This window comes from Pristiophorus japonicus, chromosome Y (assembly GCF_044704955.1).
Source record: "Pristiophorus japonicus isolate sPriJap1 chromosome Y, sPriJap1.hap1, whole genome shotgun sequence".
Taxonomy (NCBI): Eukaryota; Metazoa; Chordata; class Chondrichthyes; family Pristiophoridae; genus Pristiophorus; species Pristiophorus japonicus.
This window is the reverse complement of record NC_092011.1, coordinates 16,705,593-16,722,084: the sequence shown is the minus strand read 5'-3', so window position 1 is coordinate 16,722,084 and position 16,492 is coordinate 16,705,593. Positions and strand designations below refer to the sequence as shown.

The 16,492-nt window shown below is 46.3% G+C and overlaps 1 pseudogene; it reads right to left on the bottom strand.

The window, feature by feature from the left end:
- Positions 1-10,924: 10,924 nt before the first annotated feature.
- LOC139241109 (guanylate-binding protein 1-like) overlaps positions 10,925-16,492 on the bottom strand; it is a 32,125-nt pseudogene continuing 26,557 nt past the window's right edge.

Genomic DNA, 16,492 nt, shown 5'->3' with positions numbered 1-16,492 from the left:
CATTCTGAGCACCTTGTATCTGCCTAAAGCACTTCCAGGGCAGGTAAAACACGGGGTTAGATACAGAGTAAAGCTCCCTCTACACTGTCCCAACAAACACTCCCAGGGCAGGTACAGCACGGGTTAGATACAGAGTAAAGCTCTCTCTACACGGTCCCATCAAAACTCCCAGGGCAGGTACAGTACTGGTTAGATACAGTGTAAAGCTCCCTCTACACTGTCCCATCAAACACACCCAGGGCAGGTACTGTACAGGATTGCTGCACTGTCAGTGTTGCCATCTTTCAGATGAGTCGTTCAACCGAAGCCCCATCAGCTCTCAACCAATATCACTCAAACAGATTATCTGGCCATTGCTGTTAAAGGCAGCTTGCTGTGTGCAAATCATCTGCTGCATTTCCTATACTACAACAGTGAATGCACTTCAAATGTACTTTGATGTTGTTGCACTTCATTGGCTGCAAAGCACTTTGAGGTCATGTGAGGTGCTGCATCAGGACAGGTCTTTGTTAAATGAAGGAGAAAAGTTACAGAAAAGGAACAGTTAGTAACAGGACAACAATTAGTCGCCACTTATATTGGAGAAGTCAAGGAATCGACACACTGTGTGTTGGAACCAAAGCTGAGTTAGTTGTCAGATATCCAGGACATTAAATCCAGCCCAGTTACAGGGGAAACACAGCCCGACTGTCAGAATGAACATGATTCAGTCCTGATGTGATTCACAGCAGAATCCAACCCTGAAGTCACTTGTGAACTCGCAGCTATCTCAGCAGGTTGTATGGGGCAGTGAATCCCTTCCCACAGACGGAGCAGGTGAACGGCCTCTCAACAGTGTGAACCCGCTGGTGTGTCAGCAGGTTGGATGGCCGAGTGAATCCTTTCCCATACTCTGAACAGCTGAACAGCCTCTCGCCAATGTGATTGCGCTTGTGAATTTCCAGCTCAGACGCGTAACTGAATCCCTTCCCACAGTCTCCACATTCCCACGGTTTCTCCACTGTGCTGATATCCTTGTGTCTCTCCAGATTGGATGCTCAGTTGAAGCCTCGCCCACACATAGCACGTTTACAGATTCTCTGCACTGTGAATGGTGCGATGTTTTGTCAGGCTTTGTAACTGGTTAAAGCTCTTTCCAAAGGCAGTGCACTGGAACACTCTCACTCGGCTGTGTATCTCGCTGCTTTTGCAGTCACACTGATGTTTGAAATATTTGCCCACAGGCAGAACAGACAAACATTTCTCCTTCCACATTCAAAGGCCGATGATATTCATGTTGCGGTGGATCAAGTGGCTCTGTGAGATCTTGGTGATGTTTGGTTCCAGTTTCCCATCTGCAAATCCTCCCCTTCTCATCCCCTGAAAAAGGAGTTTACAAAAGTCATCACTGTAAGGACAGGATAGATACTCAGAACAGTCAATTTTGGTTTCTGTGGTACACATATTCCTCTTTAGTTTCCCCACAGCTGTAAATCCCTATCCCACACACTATCCCTACTCCCCATGCTGAAATCCAAACCAATTACATCATCGCCAACATTTTTTCCTTCTTGCTGAAGGTGCTGACTCTGGCTGGGTTCAGTTCTACACTCACTGGTTCCTCTCCCTCTCCTCCACTGAAGGTGCTGACTCTGGCTGGGTTCAGTTCTACACTCACTGGTTCCCCTCCCTCTCCTCCACTGAAGGTGCTGACTCTGGCTGGGTTCAGTTCTACACTCACTGGTTCCCCTCCCTCTCCTCCACTGAAGGTGCTGACTCTGGCTGGGTTCAGTTCTACACTCACTGGTTCCCCTCCCTCTCCTCCACTGAAGGTGCTGACTCTGGCTGGGTTCAGTTCTACACTCACTGGTTCCCCTCCCTCTCCTCCACTGAAGGTGCTGACTCTGGCTGGGTTCAGTTCTACACTCACTGGTTCCCCTCCCTCTCCTCCCCTGAAGGTGCTGACTCTGGCTGGGTTCAGTTCTGCACTCACTGGTTCCCCTCCCTCTCTTCCCCTGAAGTTGCTGACTCTGGCTGGGTTCTAATTTGGCCACAGATAGAGTACTGGCATTGGAGGCAGTCCAGAGAAAATTGTAGTGTCGAAGAATGAGAGGTGATCTTATTGAAACATATACGAAACGGCTCAGCAAGGTAGATATAGAGAGGGTGTTTCCCCTCGTGTGGGAATCTACAACTAGGGGGCATTCAGCCCCTTGAGCCCGTTACACCGGAACAGGAGGAAGCGCATTCAGCCCCTCGAGTCTGTTACTCAGGAACAGGAGGATGCCATTCAGCCCCTCGAGTCTGTTACACAGGAACAGGAGGAGCCCCATTCAGCCCCTTGAACTTGTTTCACCATCCAATTGGATCATGTCTGATTTGTTTCTTAACTCCATCTCCCCGCCTTGGTTCTGTAACCCTTAATATTCTTATGCCAAACAACTCTTTCAATCTCAGTTTTAACATTTGCAACTGACCCCCGGCCTCGACAGTTTTTTGGGGGAGAGAGTTGCAGTTTCCCGCTGCCCTTTGTGTGAAGAAGTTGTTAGCGTTAGTGTTTTCTTAGAAGAATCACTCAACACTCAGAGTCGGTTCCAATGCCTGGCGGCATTTAATAACGCTCAGCGGGGAGGAAACACACAGGACCGTATCCAGGTTTCTCTCCACAGAACAAAGAGTTACATGTACCTTTATATGTTTCACAACAGTTACAAAACAGTTTACTACAGTTACACAGCCCATCACGGCTGGACACAAGCCAATCACAACGATTATAGATTACATATAGGTTCTTTTAACCCAATAGAATTCTCCTAGTATCCAGGGAACCATATGTTCGGTTATTGTCAGCTTGGGCTGATCGATGGCTTTATAGGTTCTCTCCCTAGTTCTTTCATCTGGGAGAAATAATTGGTATATAGCCTTGTTTACAGCAAATGGTTTCCCTCTTATCTTTCTTCCTGGGGAATTAATTGGTTTATGGCCTTGTTCACAGGAGATGGTTTCCTTCTTATCTCTGTCTTCCCGCATCCCAGGCATTCCTACAGTGGGCCTCACAGGGTTATTGCTCGGTCAGTGAACGTTCAACAGTTCACAGCTTGACTACCTGATTTCCCATAATGCCTGGGCAGCCATTTTATGTGTGTGTCCATTTAAGCTTATGTGAGTTTTAAATATCCAGCAGGTGCCTAATGCCTATATATATATTTCTACTCTCTAAAACAATTCCCCCTTTCGGTAAAGGGACTAGTCCTAGTCCCCTTTTAACCAAAATACTGCCTTTATCTGATATTTGTGCACGGCCCGGTACTCCTTGCCTCAACGTGCTGGCCAGTCACGCGGTTTCAGGAGTCCCGGTTGCTTAGATCAAATTAACAAAGGCTAGCTCCTCCCGTCCCCTTATCAAACAGGCCTGTTTAATATCCAGGGAACGGTGATTAGTCCGTTTCCGCCGTTTGTGGCGCCTGCATACCTGGCAGGCCATCACGCCCCATGTTATTGCTAAGATTAATTGTATCCCGACCAGTGTGTGTGAAATAATTCGGATCCATGGGTGGATGTTCACATTTATTCCCCAGTCCCAGACCTTTCTCCACCAACTCTGACTTTGTAAGTCTACCTCGGTATCTTCTTCCAGTTCTTTGATTTTAGTTTGTAGCTGGTGATAGAGTTTTACAAATTGACCCACTCTGAGCCTCAACTCCTGTAATACTTCGGTTAGATGTGGGATAGGGACCTGCTCTGGCTCGTCATAATCCTGCAAATGATCATGGAGCTGATCAGTTACTTCAATAACTTCGGACTTCCTGCGCCTAACCTGGGTGATATGCGCTTGCCCGATCGCGACAGGTCGTAGTGGTGTAAAGCAAAAGTTTGGCTGCGGTATAGGGAACTGCAGGTCATTATACTGGTATGAACGCTCAGTAGTAGAGACGCAGTATCTTCCCCTCCCTCCGTAGCCTGCCCTCGCGAAGTGCATGTGTGCGGGCACTATTTCTAGTACACACCCGTCGGTTCGGTTAAACCCGCACTCGTCTAGTTCCCCTCGGCCCACCGGGTGAGGGCATACTGTGATTTCCCCCTTTGCTTGCAATCTGCTAGGGAAATCCCAGTAAGTATGTTGTTTCGACGAACGGCAGAGGTGGTGGTTAGGTAGTAGCGTATGGAGACATTTTCCCGTATTACTCCGATATTCTCTAGTTGGGATAAGGGGAACGGCCCTGAGTCCGGCGTTGCTATGGGGATCAACAGGACTATCCCTATCCCGGTAGTCCTACCCATCTGGCAATCTGGAATTGCGGGGTATACTCGGGTCAGTCCCTTCAGAGTACAATTATCCAGTGTCCCCCTTTGGTTCGCCAACTGAGCCAAATGTGAACTGTCTATCCAATCGGGTACTTCCCCGCGTTGGATCTGGTCGAGGTTGTGGCGGATCTGTCCCACCATCCACAGACCATAAGCATGACAGAGTTGCCCCTGTCTTTGCTTTATTGTATCTTCTTGTTCTCTATCAATGAGGTGATTGATGGTTTTAGCGTGAGCTTCCAGGACTGAGATGCCATCCAACTGGATTTCGACACCCTCCTTTCCTAGGTTGGCCTGGTCTTCCTGGTTTTGCTCCACCCTCTCCAATAACCCCTTCATCACCCCTTTAAGCTGTTCTACCCTCTCATTTAGCCCTTGTATGTCTATCGAGTTCACTACGGAGGTTCCTGTATTGAAAACGGTAGCAACATCATTTACTATTTCCCTCTTCACCCTGGGTGCTAACCCCTGTCCCCGGAACTTACTGGCACCCATTGCATCGGCAGCCTGCTGCATTACGACTTTACTTAATACATTGTACATCTTCCTTGACTGTTCGGTACAATATTCCGGCATCTGGATGCCTGAAATATTGAGCAGAACAGGCACAATTTCATGTTTAACATTATCATACAATAATTCCCCTTCGTTGTACATTGCAATCCCATTTTCTGGTACCTTAGTAGTTATGGGACAAGGCAGTTCTTCGGGCAATGTAGTGATTCTTATGGGGCACGGTGTCGGAGGGGGTGAGAAACATACATACAATTATATTGCAGCCGCCCCCGCCTCCTCGTAATACCCACACAGCCCCATTCCCTTCTTGCGGATGACTGATTGCTGGGATTGTCCCGGAGGCGCGCAAATTATGCCGAAAGTACATTCATCAGGCCCTTTGACATCCCTCCGTTTAATGCATCTGCTCCTTATACCCGTGGAGCACTGTACACATACTCTTATTCTTATTAGGATTCTTATTAGGATTCACTTGTAACCATGCATTAAAATAAGTCCTGTCCTTGCTCCAGTCCTTGGCTGCTGGGATGCACATTCCGTCCGTTAAATTAAACAAGACTCCATAGTTCATATAGTTGTTTATTTCCAGCGTGCTCTGCTGTCCGTCGGTGTTGCCCAGGGTACGTGCATGTCGCAGGGCTATCCATATTACGAGTAGCGCCTTTCGTATTCCCATTCCGGTAAGTATTATCTGTAATTTTAAACAGACGGCCTGGTCGTCACCAGGGGTTAAGTTTTTTGCTCTACGAGTGTCCCTGTCACCCTGCAAAATCAGAAGGACAAGGTTATAATCGAACCATTTCGAGCTGAATCTGTAGGGCGTGCGCCCGTGTCTTTACCCACTTAAATATTACCCAAACTCCTATTATGACCAAGGCCAAAGCTATTCCTCCAAACATCGCTGTCTGCTTTACCGTTAGGTTGGGTTTGTGGACTACACCTACCCACCGTGGGGTACATTGGCTCTATTGCCAGAGGTGATGGTGCTATGGCTGCGCACTGCACTATCCGTCTAGACCCGTTATCTCTTCCAGCCTGTTTATCTTAGCTTTTAACTCTTCAATTTGTTTTATTGAGTATCTATTTCTTTATTGTATCAGGCAAGTATTATTACATAAGCTAGTTCTGTTTTTATTTTTGTTTCCTCTGTTAGGTGAGTCTTTTTTTTTCCTATTAAGAAATCCAAATTAATAATGTTCAGTATAAAACGGCTGTCAATGGAAAGAGTTAACTCCTTTCCAGGTTTGTAAGAAGACCTGATGTCATTACGTGACTTCACGTAATCATCTGAAAAAAAAAAGTCTTTGTGCCTTCAAAACTGGCTTCGAAATTAGGAATCCGTTAAAAACAGCATAAATCATTAGAGTAAACTCCAATGTTTTCTTAACTTCTAATTCAAGTACTTGCCAAAGAATTTTTTTTTTAATGGTTTTAAAACAAGACCACACATACAATAGCAATTTTGTTTACTGAAATTCAATTCTGTTTTTATTTTATTTCTCTCTTTCTCCTCGTTATCTTCAAAACCCTCCTGCTTATTTAAACTGTTCGGGACATTTTTGATAAACACTGTCCATTTTGGAAATCTTTTCAAACTGCATTGAAACTTTTTCATAATTTAAAATTCGAATCCATGTAGAGTGTTTTTTACTTATTCCAAAATTTTCTTTTTCTTCGAATTAAACCAATATCTTTTTCACAGCAAACATCAACTAGTATTTAGTAAGTTATGTCTTTTTCCATTTAGTCCGTTACATCTTTTTTTTCTTTCTTCAAGTTAGGTTTTGTATTTTACACGGAGGGTTCGTAACTCCATAAAGTTGTTAATTTAAAATCATTTGTTTACTTTCAAAGTGGCGTCTTTATCTTTTTCTTTTTCTCCATAACTGGAATGGAGTCCGGCTTTGAGAGTTTGAGTGCTGCCTTTCGTTATCTCAAAATGCTCCAGTTTCAAAGTCGTTACTAAAGCTTGCTGTTTTTAACATTTTCCAAAAGTTCCTTTTACACCTTCGCAGATAGCTCGCCACTTGCCCAGGAGTTTGACCTGATCAGATTTAATTTAATCTTTTTCTTTTTTTTTTAAATCCACCTCAGTATTTCCTGTGCCTTCTCTGAATATCTCAAAATCCCAATTCAAACGTTGTAATTTCAATCTTTATTTAAAACTTTTTTTTTTTAGAAGCTCTTTTTTTTTAAAGTATTCTTTATCTCATTCCGAGACTAAATTTATGTCTTTCAACCCAATCAATCATTGCATGTTTTCTTTCGGCAAGTAAGTGAGCATGTCAAATAAATATTTTGCTCAACAAACCTATTGTTTATTTGTTTATTTTCCTAGCTCCGTAACTTATCATCCGAATAAATCCACACCTGCGTTTCGAACTTAAATTTCTTAAAACTTCCCACATACAGGACAACATTACAAAGGGTTAAAAAAAGACTTTCACTCTGTTTCTAAAATAAACAGACACTTGCATTCCTCTTCCAACCAGGCTTTCGGAACATGAAAACATAAAAAATTCATTCTGCAGTCAAAAATCACACAGACACTTCTCACTCAACGATCAGACATTTACAACAGTCTCTCTTCTTGTTTTGGCCGGCTCTATTTTTGGATCCATGACCTTTCAGGGAATTCGTAGTTTTATCTAAATAATTCCTCACATAACTAGTTCCTGAGGATTCCACCCTGCTTTAATCATTTTTTCGATTAGCTTCTTTTGTTTTTCCGCCAGGTGGCGGGTAAGCGACCCTTCTGGTCCCCACTCGAGTTTACTTGTTTTCATGGCCATTCCTGGGTAGGACTAGTACCGTTAGGAATCTACTCTCAGAGGTCCGCTTTCTTTCTAGCGCGACTTGTAGTAAACTGTCTCTTGGCTACTGTCAGGTCACAAGTTCTGCTGTTACACAAACTTATACAATTCTTAAAAACGCGTTTAAGCAATTCCCGCAGTGCTCTACGTATCCTTAACGACTACCTACCACCGCTCAGCCCGTTGGTCCGACCCTGTTCACAGGTTTGGATTCCGTTAGCCGCTGTACACCGCTTGGTTCTATCCCGGGGTATTTCAAATTACACTACTGGGTCCGGAAGATGTCTCTCGGTATCACGATCCCACGGTCTAAGTGTGTTCCCTACGCCTACTTGGTTCCTGGCCGTCACGTGGGACAAAAGTCCTCTTAATTCAGGCTCAGGCTAGGCGTTTGAGATATTAGACCGTCTCCTCATGTCGATCAACCAGCTTCCACCTTCCGCACCCTTTATACTTAAAAATTGTTTTTTATACTCACCCGGGTTTTTTTTTTCCAAGGGCGTCCAGCGACTCCGGGAAATCCCGTTGACTACGACTTTGTTAGCGTTAGTGTTTTCTTAGAAGAATCACTCAACACTCAGAGTCGGTTCCAATGCCTGGCGGCATTTAATAACGCTCAGCGGGGAGGAAACACACAGGACCGTATCCAGGTTTCTCTCCACAGAACAAAGAGTTACATGTACCTTTATATGTTTCACAACAGTTACAAAACAGTTTACTACAGTTACACAGCCCATCACGGCTGGACACAAGCCAATCACAACGATTATAGATTACATATAGGTTCTTTTAACCCAATAGAATTCTCCTAGTATCCAGGGAACCATATGTTCGGTTATTGTCAGCTTGGGCTGATCGATGGCTTTATAGGTTTTCTCCCTAGTTCTTTCATCTGGGAGAAATAATTGGTATATAGCCTTGTTTACAGCAAATGGTTTCCCTCTTATCTTTCTTCCTGGGGAATTAATTGGTTTATGGCCTTGTTCACAGGAGATGGTTTCCTTCTTATCTCTGTCTTCCCGCATCCCAGGCATTCCTACAGTGGGCCTCACAGGGTTATTGCTCGGTCAGTGAACGTTCAACAGTTCACAGTTTGACTACCTGATTTCCCATAATGCCTGGGCAGCCATTTTATGTGTGTGTCCATTTAAGCTTATGTGAGTTTTAAATATCCAGCAGGTGCCTAATGCCTAAGTCTATATATATATTTCTACTCTCTACAACAAAGTGCTTCCTGACATCACCCCTGAACGGCCGGGCTCTCATTTGAAGGTTCTGCCCCTTGTTCTGGGGCCCCCCCACCAGAGGTCATAGTTTCTCTCGGTCTACCCTATCAATGCTTTTAATCATCTTCAATACCTCGGTTATATTGCCCTTTAATGTTCTATACGTGAGCGAATAGAAGTCTAGTCTGTGCAAATTGTCCTCATAATTTAAGATTTTTAGCCCAGATATCATTCTGGAGAAACATAAAATGCTGCAAATACTCAGCAGGTCATAAGAACATAAGAAATAGGAGCATGAGTCGGCCATTCGGCCCCTCGAGCCTGCTCCGCCATTTAATACGATCATGGCTGATCCGATCATGGACTCAGCTCCACTTCCCCGCCCGCCCCCTTATCGCTCAAAAATCTGTCTCTCTCCACCATTAAATATATTCAATGACCCAGCCTCCACAGCTCTCCGGGGCAGAGAATCCCACAGATTTACAACCCTCAGAGAGAAGAAATTCCTCCTCATCTGAGTTCTAAATGGGTGGCCTCTTGTTGTGATCCTGTAAGCATTTTAATCCATTTTCTCAACCTTCCCTGCCACCTTCATCGATTTCTGCACACATACCCCCAGGTCACTCGATCCATGCACCTCCTTTAGGATTGTACCCCTTAGCTTATATTTCCTTTCCTCATTCATTCTACCAAAATGTATCAATTCAGACGTTAAATGCCACGTGTTTGCGCATTCCACCAGCCTGCCAATGATTTGCTGAAGTCTATCACAATCCACCTCACTGCTCACTATACTTCCAAGTTTTGTCTCATCTGCAAATTTTTAAATTGTGCCCTGTACACCCACGTTCAAGTTATTAATATCTATCACAGAAAAGCAGTGGTCCCAGTACCGACATCTGGGGAACACCACTGTATACCTTCCTCCAGTCCGATAAACAACCGTTCACCACTACTCTCTGTTCCCTGTCACTGAGACAATCCCGTATCTAGGCTGCCCCTGTCCCTTTTATTCCATGGGCTTCAACTTTACTGCCAAGCCTATTGTGTGGCACTTTGTCAAACGCCTTTTGGAAATCAATCTACACCACGTCAACTGCATTACCCTCATCGACCCTCTCTGTCACCTCATCAAAAACTCAATCAGGTTCGTTAAAAACCTTTAACAAATCCGTGCTGGCTTTCCTTAATTAATCCACACCTATCCGCCATCAGTTTCCCCGTGTACGCTGACGACACCCAGCGCTAACTCTCCCCCATTTCTCTCCACCCCTCCGCGTTCTCTAAATTGTCACACTGCTTGTCCCACATCCAGTGCTGGATGAGCAGAAGTTTTCTCCAGTTGAATATTGGCAAGAACGAAGTCATGGTTTTCAGTCCTCGCCACAAACTCCGTTCCCCAGCCCCCGACACCATCCCTCTCCCCAACTCCTGTCTGAGGCTGAACCAGACTGTTCGCAACCTCGGTGTTATATTTGACCCTGAAATGAGCTTCCGGCGACATACCCACAGCATAACTGAAACTGCCCATTTCCACCTCTGTAACATCGCCCGTCTCCACCCTGACTCAGCTCATCTGCTGCTGAAACCCTCATCCCTGCCTTTGTTACCTCCAGACTTGACTATTCCGACTCACTCCTGGCTGGCCTCCCACATTCTATCCGACGTAAACTAGAGGTGATCCAAAACTCGGCAGCCCGTGTCCTAACTCGCACCGAGTCCCACTCATCCATCACCCCTGTGTCCCGTATCCTAACTCACACCATGTCATGCTCACCATCACCCCCTGTGCCCCGTATCCTAACTCGCACCAAGTTCCGCAAACCCATCACCCCCTTTGCCCTGTGTCCTAACTCGCACCAATTCCCACTCATCCATCACCCCCTATGCTCGCTGCCCCGTGTCCTAACTCGCACCAAGTCCCACTCACCCATTACCCCTGTGCTTGCTGACCTAAATTGGCTCCCGGTTAAGCAACGCCTCGATTTTAAAATTCTCATCCTTGTTTGCAAATCCCTCCATGGCCTCACCCCTCCCTATCTCTGTAATCTCCAGCCCCACAACCCCCCGAGATGTCTGCACTCCTCTAACTCTGCCCTCCTGACCATCCCTGATTATAATCGCTCCACCATCGGTGGCCGTGCCTTCAGCTGCCTGGGCCCCAAGCTCTGGAACTCCCTCCCTTAACCTCTCCGCCTCTCCACCTCTCTTTCCTCCTTTAAGATGCTCCTTAAAACCGACCTCTTTGACCCAGCTTTTGGTGAACTGCCGTAATTTCGTCTTATGTGGCTCGGTGTCAAGTTTTTAGTCTTACAGCCCTCCTGTGAAGCGCCTTGGGACACTATATAAATATAAGATGTTGTTGTTTACTGTTAATGTTGTCCCTGATTACTGTCTCTAAAAGCTCCCCCACCAACGAGGTTAAACTGACCGGTCTGTCGTTGCTGGGTTTATCCTTACACCCTTTTTTAAACACTGGTGTAACATTTGCAATTCTCCAATCCCCTGGCACCACCCCAGTATCTACGGAGAATTGGAATATTATGGCCAGTGCCTCCGCGATATCCGCCCTCAGTTCCCTCAGCAACCTCAGATGCATGCCCTCCGCTCCAGAAGATTTATCTACTTTAGCTACAGCCAGCCTTTCGAATACCTTTTTTTATCCTATCAAGTGTCTCCACTACCTCCGACTTCAGCAGTGTCCTCTTCCTTGGTGAAGTACTCATTTAGTACCTCACCACAGCCTCTGCTCCAAACATAGGCCTCCTTTTCTGCTCCCTAATCAGCCTCAGCCCTCCACTTACTACCCTTTTACTATTTATATGCCTATAGAAGACTTTTAGATTACTGTTTATGTTAGCTGCCATGCGATTCTCAGACCCTCTCTTTTCCCTTTTTATTTTCTAGTTCACTTCTCCTCTCTATATATAGCCGGATTCTCGGATGTATTTGCAAACTGACATCTGTCATACACCCTCTTTTTCTGCTTCAGCATATTTTCTATCGCTGTCGGAGGTGCTGTCGTTCGAATGAGACCTTTAACCATGTCTTCCCTCTCTGGTCCCACGGCCATTGTTGGAAGAACAGGGGAGTTCTGGGCAGTGTTCTGGGGGCCAATATTCACCCCTCAACCAACATCACTGCTCACGACCTTACTGCCGTTTGTGGGAGCTGGCTGTGCGCAATGTGGCTGCCGTGTTTCCCACGTTACAACGGCGACAACACTCCAAAACGTGTTTATTGGCTGCAAAGTGCTTTCGGCCATCCCGAGCTAGGGGAAAGTCGGGCGTGTTTCTGAGTCCGAGTCAGGTAAACACCGAGGGGCCATCCACTTACACCGAGATTCCTCACTTGATCACAAGTGGGGCAAGGACAAGCGGTGTGGAGGAGGAGCGGTAGGAGTGGGTCTAATTGGACAGCTCTTGCACAGTAACGATGGGCCGAATGGCCTCAATCCGTGCTGTGAGATGCTAAAGCTGTCTGAAAAGGTCCACTCTGAGAAGGAAAGGATGCCGACCCCATTGACTCTTGACCCCAGCGCGAATCCTTGACCCCTCTCGGGCGCCAGCGCTGACTGGCCGTCGGCTCCGTGGGCTTTCGGAGAACTGTACCTGCGAGCTCCTTCTCTCTCGCCGTCAGGGTTACATCGGCCTGTCGAAGGGACTCTGAGAGTTCACTTTTACTTTCCAGTAAGCCGTGAAGAACTTGCTCAGCCTGCGGAGGGAACGGGTGCATGCGTTTTTTAGCGAGGTCCGCCATCCTCCAACAATGCTCGGTGTTCGAGCGAGAAACTGAGAGGAACGGTCAAAAGGCCACAGGGCAGGAGGCACCCGCCATTTGAATCTGACACTGATCCACACACAGAGGTATTAGGACAGGTGACCAAAAGCTTGGGCAAGGTGGGAGGAAGAATGAGGGGTGATCTTATCGAAACATTTAAGATTATGAGGGGTCTTGACAAAGTGCCAAAGAGAGGATGTTTCCACTGATGGGGGAGACTAGAAATAGAGGGCACAATCTTAGAATAAGGGGCCGCCCATTTAAAACTGAGATGAGGAGGAATTTCTTCTCTCAGAGGGTTGTAAATCTGTGGAGTTCTCTGCCTCAGAGAGCTGTGGAAGCTGGGTCATTGAATATATTTAAGACAGAAATAGACAGTTTCTTAAACGATAAGGGGATAATGGGTTGTGGGGAGCGGGCAGGGAAGTGGAGCTGAGTCCATGATCGGATCAGCCATGATCTTACTGAATGGCAGAGCAGGCTCGAGATGCCGAATGGCCTACTCCTACTCCTTATGTTCTTATGTTCTTATTAAGGAACATCTTAAAGGAGGAGAGAGAGGTGGAGAGATTCAGGGAGGGAGTTCCAGCGTCTAGGGCCCAGGCAGCTGAAGACACAGCCACCGATGGCGGGGGGCGATTAAATTCAGTGATGTGAAAGAGATCTCGGAGGGTTGTTGCAGGGCTGGAGGAGATTGCAGAGATAGGAAGGGGCGAGGGCCATGGGGGGATTTGTAAACAAGGATGAGAATTTTGAAATCGTGGTGTTCCTGGACCGGGAACCGATGTAGATCAGCGAGCACAGGGGGTGATGGGTGAGCGGGACTCGGTGCGAGTTAGGACATGGGGCAGCGAGCACAGGGGTTAATGGGTGAGTGGGACTTGGTGCGAGTTAGGACATGGGGCAGCGAGCACAGGGGTTAATGGGTGAGTGGGACTCATTGCGAGTTAGGACACGGGGCACAGGGGGTGATGGGTGAGCGGGACTCGGTGCGAGTTAGGACATGGGGCAGCGAGCACAGGGGTTAATGGGTGAGTGGGACTTGGTGCGAGTTAGGACATGGGGCAGCGAGCACAGGGGTTAATGGGTGAGTGGGACTCATTGCGAGTTAGGACACGGGGCACAGGGGGTGATGGGTGAGCGGGACTCGGTGCGAGTTAGGACACGGGCAAAATTAGACCTTGCCTTTCCTGTTTGGCATCAAATACTTTGGGATCCCGACTCAAATAATCCAGAAATGTTCTGGCCATTCTAAACCGTACCTGGACTCCTTTCTCCGGTGTGTCCCGGTATCTCTTAATCAGCGTTTTTGTGTCCTTCTCAAACTCCATGTATCCTCCTGGCTTTGTGTAAGCCCCTTGCTTGAGTTTTCTTCCATCGTAGCTCCGAGATCAAAAATAATGGCGGCCGATTTGTCCTTAGATTCTTGGCAGTTCTTCTCACACATGCTGGAATATATTCCAGCCACTGCGTCCTGTGATCAACAAGGACACAAAGGTACTTACGCGGGTCGCAGTTCTATCGAATCAAGAATAAACATGGGTCAATGGCATTGAGTTAGAAATCAGCCACAATCCAATTGAATGGTGGAAGAGGTTCAAGTGGCTGAAAGGCCTCCTCTTGTTCCTATCTCCCTATGTTCTATGCATGTTTCAGCAGCATTTGTGTGACCGGATCGTATGAGTCCATACCTCACGAGCCGACTTTCAGCAAGGGCACACATCGATGACGAGGTCCAACACCGCCTCCATTGCTTCAGTGCAGCCTTTGGCCGCCTGAGGAAGGGAATGCTCGAAGACCAGGCCCTCAAATCTGGCACCAAGCTCATGGTCTACAGGGCTGTAGTGATACCCGCCCTCCTGTATGGCTCAGAGACATGGACCATGTACAGCAGACACCTCAAATCGCTGGAGAAATACCCACTGCGATGTCTCCGCAAGATCCTGGAAATCCCCTGGGAGGACAGACGTACCAACGTTAGCGTCCTCGACCAGGTCAACATCCCCAGCATTGAAGCACTGACCACACTTGACCAGCTCCGCTGGGCAGGGCCACATTGTCCGCATTGAAACTCCCAAAGCAAGCGCTCTACTCGGAACTCCTTCACGGCAAGGGAGCCCCAGGTGGGCAGAGGAAATGTTTCAAGGACTCCTTCAAAATCTCCCTGATAAAGTGCGACTTCCCCACCAACACCTGGGAGTCCCTGACCAAAGGCCACCCGAAGTGCAAGAAGAGCATCTGGGAGGGCGCTGAGCTCCTCGAGTCTCATCGCCGAGAGCATGCAGAAAACAAGCGCAGGCAGCGGAAAGAGCGTGCGGCAAACCAGTCCCACCCTCCCCTTCCCTCAACGACTCTCTGTCCCACCTGTGACAGGGACTGTGGCTCTCATATTGAACTGTTCAGTCACCTAAGAACTCACATTTAGAGTGGAAGCAAGTCTTCCTCGATTCCGAGGGACTGCCTATGATGATGTGGCCAGACAGATTGGCAGTTTGTGTCCCAATATTTCAGGTTGAATGTGCAGTTCTAATTGGTCATTCTCATGCACTAAAATCCCGACAAAACCCCAAATTCTTCTCATCAAAGGACAATTAGCCAATCTGTGGAGCAATTAAACAGACAATACATTCCCAGCCAGTGTATTTCCCCACTGGTCAGCTACACACAAGATGTAGCGTAATGAGACTGGGTTAAGTTGCAATCTCATCTTAAAGGATACTTGGAGGAAGAGTGATCATAATATGATAGAACTTCACATTACATTTGAGAGTGATTTACCTCAGTCCAAAACTAGAGTCTTAAACTTAAATAAAGCCAATTACAGAGGTATGAGGGCCGAGCTGACTAAATGGATTGGGAAAATAGATTAAAAATGTGGCAGTAGATAAACTATGGCTCGCATTTAAATAAGTATTTCATAATTCTCAACAAAAATACATTGCATTGAGAAAAAAAAACGGCACAGGAAAAGTGACCCATCCGTGGCTTGCTAAAGAAGTTACGGATAGCATTAGATGGAAAGAAGAAGATTATAATTTTTTGACGAATAGTAAGCCTGAGGATTGGGAGAGTGTCAGACACCAGCAAAGGATGACCAAAAGATTGCTACAAAGGGAAAAAATAGACTGAGAGAAAACTATCCAGAAATTTTAAAACAGATTGTAAGAAGTATGTAAGAAGGAAGAGAGCAACAAAAGTAAACATTGGTCCCTTTGAGGCTGAGGCAAGATAAATTATTATGGGGAAGACGGGAATGGCAGAAACGTTAAACAAATATTTTGCATCTGTCTTCACAGTAGAGGACGCAAAAAACATACCTATAGTGGTGGAGAACCAAGGGGCTAATGAAGGTGAAAAACTTAACGTAATTAATATAAGTAGAGAAAAAGTAGTAGAGAAACTAATGGGACTAAAAGCCGACAAATCCTCTGGACCTGACGTTCTACATTCTAGGGTTCTAAAATAGGTGGCTGCAGAGATAGTGGATGCTTTGGTTTTGATCTTACAAAATTCCCTAGATTCTAGAACGGTCCCAGCGGATTGGAAGAGAGCAAATATAACACTGTAATTCAAGAATGGAGGGAGCGAGAAAACAGAGAACCACACGCCAGTAAGCCTGACATCAGTTATCTGGAAAATGCTGGAATCCATTGTTATGAAAGTGGTGTCAAGGCACTTCGATAATCATAATATGATTGGGCAGAGTCAACATGGTTTTATGAAATCATGGTTGGCAAATTTATTAAGAGTTTTTTGAGGATGTAACTGGCAGGGTAGATAAAAGGGAACCAGTGGATGTAGTATATTCAGATTTCCAAAAGGCATTTGATAAGGTGTCGTATAAAAGATTATTACACAAGATAAGGGCTCATG